This window comes from Branchiostoma belcheri, unplaced genomic scaffold, assembly GCF_001625305.1.
Source record: "Branchiostoma belcheri isolate BF01 breed outbred unplaced genomic scaffold, Haploidv18h27 scaffold98, whole genome shotgun sequence".
Classification (NCBI taxonomy): domain Eukaryota; kingdom Metazoa; phylum Chordata; class Leptocardii; order Amphioxiformes; family Branchiostomatidae; genus Branchiostoma; species Branchiostoma belcheri.
Genome location: NW_017804664.1, coordinates 87,968 through 94,330, shown reverse-complemented (window position 1 = coordinate 94,330; position 6,363 = coordinate 87,968). Strand labels below are relative to the sequence as shown.

Genomic DNA, 6,363 nt, shown 5'->3' with positions numbered 1-6,363 from the left:
TTCAGGAAGTCTTCACATGTAGGTCTGTCTCCTCACAGTCCCACAGGCAAGCTGCAACACAAGACAGAATTAGGGCTTTTTTTAGCCCCATGTACACAGGTCAAAGGCATCTCCGGGCGTGGCCCCTGGGTTGCTAGGGTGTGTGCAGGGATGACATGCGCGTCGCCGGGCGTGGCAGGCCCGGTTGCTAGGGTGTGAGTTGGTTGGAGTTTTTCGGTATGTGTGAGTGGTGGAGGAGGCATGCCGGCAATGTTGGACAGGAACTGGGGCCCTTCCCATGGCCAACACACACACACAGTATCTTACATAAGGGGGGATTTCCACTGCCCTAACTTACACAGTGTGAACCCACAGGATAGAGGCACATGGCGGGCTGCCATCAAGCCTCAGCATCAGTGTGCAAGCATGTCTTCAACTAACTGGGGAACAACAGATGTTAAACTGGATAGTGAGTGAGCTGGGGACTGCATATATCCTGTACGTCATGCCAGGTCACAGCCATACACGTACATACAGGGGACACGCGTCAGTTGGACCACCTGTAGTGTTGGGTGGCCCAGTGTAGCAGCCTAAGCTGCACCCCTAACCAGACTGTACCCAGTGTACAATGTAGCAGCCCAAACTGCACCCCTGGCCAGACCTTACCCAGTGTAGCAGCCCAACCTGCACCCCTAGCCAGACTGTACCCACTGAAAGTGTTAGGGTTAGGATAAGGCACATGCAGTTCTAGATGCAAAAGTACACAGCATACATGTAGCTAATATAAGAGTGGACATGTTGTATAATGTGCAGTAAAAACTATGTAACTATGTACATTTAATTTATTAGTGTTAGGAGTAGACATGTTGTAGAGTTACTACTAAGTATATGACTATATGAGTAAATACAGTTGTAAATACAGTTGTAGACTAAGCATTGTTCAGAAATGAACATGTTGCAGAGTTAGTACTATACAGTACTGTCAGTAGTAGACTACATGTAAGTGTTGGAAGTGGACATGTTGCAGAATGCAGAGTATAAAGTGGCCAGGCGGGAAATCTCCTGATCACTGACAGCCAGCGGGTTCTGACCCTCGTGTGTCTGCCTGACATTTGGAAACAGTTTACAGCAGTCCCTGCGCAGCACAGGAAACACTTTACAGGTCGGGAGCAGCTTTGGGCAGTTCTGGTGCCTGATTGCTTCCTGTATGAGTTACACAATGTACCTGGGGACTCCAACAGCCTTGGGTACAACATATAGTAACAGGTTACAGGTTGGGAGCAGCTCTGGGCAGCTGTGGGCAGTTCTGGAGCCTGATTGCTTCCTGTAGGTTTTACCTAGGGACTTCAGCAGCAGCCTTGTGTACATGCAGGGTCACGAACTACTGGTGTTTGTGTGTACAGGGGAGTTTCAGTAACTACTGGTGTTGGTGTGTACAGGGGAGTTTCAGTAACTACTGGTGTTGGTGTGTACAGGGGAGTTTCAGTAACTACTGGTGTTGGTGTGTACAGGGGAGTTTCAGTAACTGTTGGTGGGGATGGGAGGACACACTGGTGTACAATAATCTAGAATCAAACTTTATCCAGAACCATGCTCAGACACAGTTCTGGATAGTCCACACGTATCCAGAATCGTACCTGGGGCAAAATCTACGTTCTTGGATACCCGGGAACTATCCAGAACTGTGCCTGAGCCTAACCCATCTGGTATAGAAATGGTATAGAACTAGGCAGACATGGTTCGGGATACAGTAAGATACCTGTCCAGTGTGATCTGAAGCCCAAATGTTGATAGCTTTGAGGTAAAGGTGGCTGGGGAATATTGTTCACAGGTCGTGAGTTCGCAGCCCACAGATTGTAGTGACTTCTGGTCCAGGGTTTAAATAAATGAAAGACCTTTGCAAATTTTTCTATGTCATGTAAGTGTCTAAATCCCGCCACATTTGTCACCCTGATTGTTTCTGTGGCAGGATTTAATAATTCATACCTAACGAGTTGTTCTCGTCTAGACTGGATTAATATTTGATCTGCTTGTGGGTCTCTGGTGTGCCTCTGTCTGGAGTGTGACATAATAGAGTTCAGAACATGCTTTCAATTTCACCTACATTAATAACATAGATAGACGTGAACTTGGCATTTGCTTGGCAAGTTCAGTTTTGTGCTTGCTTAACTGTCTAAAACATGGGATCTGCAAAGCTTCAGACTTTAATTTGGTCCCAATTTTGCCCAAATGAATATCATGATGGTCGTGAACTTGGCATTTGCTTCTGGTTAGAACATGGGACCTGCAAAGCTTCAGACTTTAAATTGGTCCCCAGTTCTACAGAAATACTGTCACAGTAGCAAGACCTTACTACAGTTACTGTAGCAAACCCAGTAGCAAAACCAGTAGCAAGTACAGTAACAGTTACTGTAGCAAAATTAAAGTTACTGTAACTCAACTTTGGTCCCAGGTTTACAGAAATATACATTACTGTAGCAGATACAGTAGCAAGTACAGTAGCTGTAGCAAATACAGTTACTGTTACAGTTACTGTAGCAAACACAGTAGCAAACACAGTTACTGTAGCAGATACAGTAGCAAGCACAGTAGCAAGCACTTAGCAGACTGTTCCACACAGTAGCAGATACACAGTAGCACCACAGGTCCCCAGACACACCTCAATGCCTGCTGGGTTAAAGACTGAGAGATTTACTTCATCAGTTTCTTGTCTGTTCCTCATTATCAGAGGTGAACCTGAGGTCAGACACTTCCACACACCTCTCCATCCCAACTTAGAACATGGCCACCTTTCCTCAGCCAATCAGGAGCCTGTATTTCTTGTGACTAAATCCACATAGTGCGGTCCCCAAAGGGACAGGGGTGTACTAACCAACGAATAAATTAGACTAACTCGGAGACGCCCATGTACTAACCAACGAATAAATTGACTAAGTTGGAGACGCCCACCATTCACATGCAAATAAATTGATTAAAAAAATTAACAACACAAGAAAACAGCAGTTTGATCAATTTCCCTGTACATCTTTATTAAAAAAGGTAGACAAAAGAAACTCATGACAAGGAAAGTGAACAACGAACAGAGAATGAATCATGAGTATGGATGAAGCAAAAAAATCAGAGGGTTTCTTACAAATGTCATGTATAACGAGAGTTTCTCATACATTGTAAAAAAAAATGAAACACAGAAGCTACAAACTTTTAGCGATACATTAAAACGATGCAAAGTCTTCCCAACATGTCTGACATGATTTGCACATTCTTAAACTTTGAAAACAAACCACGGTAAGACTAAAAAAAAAGAATACACCAACATGCTTAGACAGCAGGGCAGGCACTGGGCGAGGGAAGGAGGGGTTAGACTTAGAGCAGTTAGAGTCGGCCCGGGAACAGAACACTGAACAGGCCGACAGAGACGCCACGACCAACTTGTTTGGGATCAGGTCAGGGACTGCTGTCTCAGACAGACAACCGAGAATTTTTTAACCCAAAAACAGAAGGCATTGTGGGGCTAGCAAAGTGTTGTAAACCATGACAAGAACCGCTATGCATATTTCACACAAGGCTGCGAAAAGAAGCTCAGCTGCAATTCATGAATGAGAACAAAAGGACGTACTACAAGCTGTAATGTTGTTGGTAAGGTTTCTAGGAAAACAAACGAGTGGTTTTTGAAGAAAACAAAACATGATTGTGTAAAATGTATTTCTTCTGCTTCGGAAAGATGGCCATGTTCTAAGTCAGTTAAAGGATGGGCGAATTGCTCGTATCAGTGTTGGGATCTGTTTCACATTACCCAGTAGGGCACATACAGGGCACCTCCTGCTATAGCTAACATGTCACCACCAGCACAACACAAGACAAACTTCCAACCCTGCCTCAGGAAAACTACAAAATGTACCCAAGCCTCAGGCATGGTAGCTTGTGAACCTGCAACTCTGTTTCACATTACCTGAGGGCACAGAGCACCTACTGCTATAGCTAACATGTCACCACCAGCACAACACAAGACAAACGTCTCTGGCTCAGAATGTCAGCAGGATTTTCCACGTTTTACTGAAAATTCCATCCAACTTTACGAGTCTCAGAAGTTCAAGTGAAACCAGTTGGACTCGACTGTGACTGTTTTCTGTTTCTCCACATGAATGCCTGACCATGAGCAACACTTAAGCACACGGCCATGCCCCCCCCCTCGTGGGAGTTGGTGTTAGTTTCTCAATTATCACTTAAGGGATTTCTGGTGTCAGTTGGATTCCTCTAACACAAACCCAGCCGACCTCTGACCTCCCCTGGGGCAGGGGTCAGGGTTCGGGTCAGACAGCGGAACGTTCCGCTCAGAACCTGACAGAAAACTGCCATCAAGGTCGTGCGCCAAGGTCACCAGGACGTGGGGACAGTTTTCTCACATTTTTACACTTTCCTGCAAATTTCTGGAACAAATATTAACATCTGGACCATGTCCCTTACTGCAGGTTTCTCAAGATTACATGTAGGTAGGATTTAAAGGCTAACCTGTGACAACCTGGAAACCCACCAAGAAACTAACTTCCCCTTACTCAGCTAGCTACATGTACAAGTCTAGTATTACTAGTAGGAGGAACTTACTGTCCAGCAAATATAAGACTTCTTTCCAAGTTTACTTATCCTCCAATGATTGTCAAAGTTCATAGTATTTAACCTTCCCCATACCCTACCCACTCTTAGGTTAGCCTATGATACAGTAGAAAGTGTCCAAGACTGGACTGCCGATGATGATGAAAGTGTAATTAATACATACAAGTCTAGACAGTAGATGCCACACTTTGTACCCTGTACAATTGTTGTGCAGTAATGTCTTGTATCCCAGTTGAGCTGCCAGCTACAGTCTTAAACTCTAAATGCCTGTGTGTTGCAGATTTATGGTTTTATTTCCCTTGGATGTGACTTGTGAGTGAATTTGCAGCCTGAGTTCTGACCTGTGTTTTTACTCAGCAGTGTAAAACCATGGGGAAATCTGACTGTGCAGGTTTATTTATGTAGCAACAGGAGAAACCTTAAGCACTGTTACTAAGGAACAGGGTCACTAAAACCTCTTGGGTTAGTTCTTAGAGAGGAGAAGGGGTCTCCAGTGCAGTTTGGTTTGGTTTGGTCTATTCAGATCTCCAATTTAGTGAATACAATTTCCACTATTCTTTCTTTCTACTACATGTATTCTAAAAGTAGGATGGGAAAATGATTTCTTGAGAGGAGTGAGAGTTTGTGAGGGAAGAGACGGCTTCAAAAAATTAGAAATCAAACATGTCCGAGCACTATGCTACAGCTGGGGTATTGGTCTTGGGAGTTTAAGGGTGAGGGGGACTTGTTTTTTTTTTATTACAAGAAGCTTTAAACTTAAAGGGTCCTTGATCTTATAAACTCAAGGAGCCTTGCAGGTGCCTTTGTCTTATGACTTGAAGGTGCCCTGAAGAGTCTTGTTCTTACGAGTTTAACTTTAAGGAGTTCTTATGAGTTTAAGGTGCCTTCCAAGTGCCGTTGAGTTATGAGTTCAAGGTGCCCTGAAGAGTCCTTGTTCTTATGGGTTTAAGGAATCCTGAAGGGTCCTTGTGCGGAGTAGATGTACGTCATTGTGGGTCAGAGGTCAGCTTGGCAGCGTGGAAGGACATTGTCGTAGGTCACAGGTCAGCCTGGAAGTGCGCAGGGACATCATCGAAGGTCAGAGGTCGTGCTGGCAGGGACATGGGCGGAAGTTTTAGTGTCAGGGACAGTTGCGGTAATAAATGAGGCTGTCCTGTCCGCTGACAATCAGTGGAACTTAGCACCAAGGGGATGGAACATACAGTCCTGAACAAGTGTGTGTGTGTGTGTGGGGGGGGGGTGCAGGAACAAATGGTTTGGGTTACATACATGTGGGGACAAGGGAGTAACGTTACATAATTATAGAAACAAGAGGGTACATCTATTAGGAACAAGGGTTTAATACACAGGAATAATGGTCTACATATTGTGGCTACATCTGAGGATATCTAACTCAGGCTATGCCTGAATTGAGGATATTCCTGCAGAAAAAGCCAGCCCTGTACTGAGCCAGTATCTATGGAGTGTTAGAATCAGGACTTCTTTCTACATAATGTACAAGTAGGAACATTATAGCCTGGTATCCAGCCTTGTTAGCTTTAGTCCGCTACCCAAGATCCGCTCCCCACCAACCTAGGCTGGATACCAGGCTAGGAACATTAGGGTACATAGGAGCAGAGAGGCACTCGGACCTGGGGAATGCAGACCATGCTAGGGTACTCCTGTCCAGTCTTCAGTAATTATATTATGCCATTTATTACATGTACATGTAGGAGCTATATATAGGATATATTCCTGCAGAAAGAGCCTGCCATGTACTATGATGAAATCTGC

The 6,363-nt window shown here is 44.6% G+C and overlaps 1 protein-coding gene across 1 annotated transcript in view; it reads left to right on the top strand.

Annotated features, from left to right (window-relative positions):
- LOC109462031 (ras-specific guanine nucleotide-releasing factor RalGPS2-like) overlaps positions 1-6,363 on the top strand; it is a 68,086-nt gene that overhangs the window by 18,927 nt on the left and 42,796 nt on the right. The gene's annotated exons all lie outside the window — the stretch shown is intronic.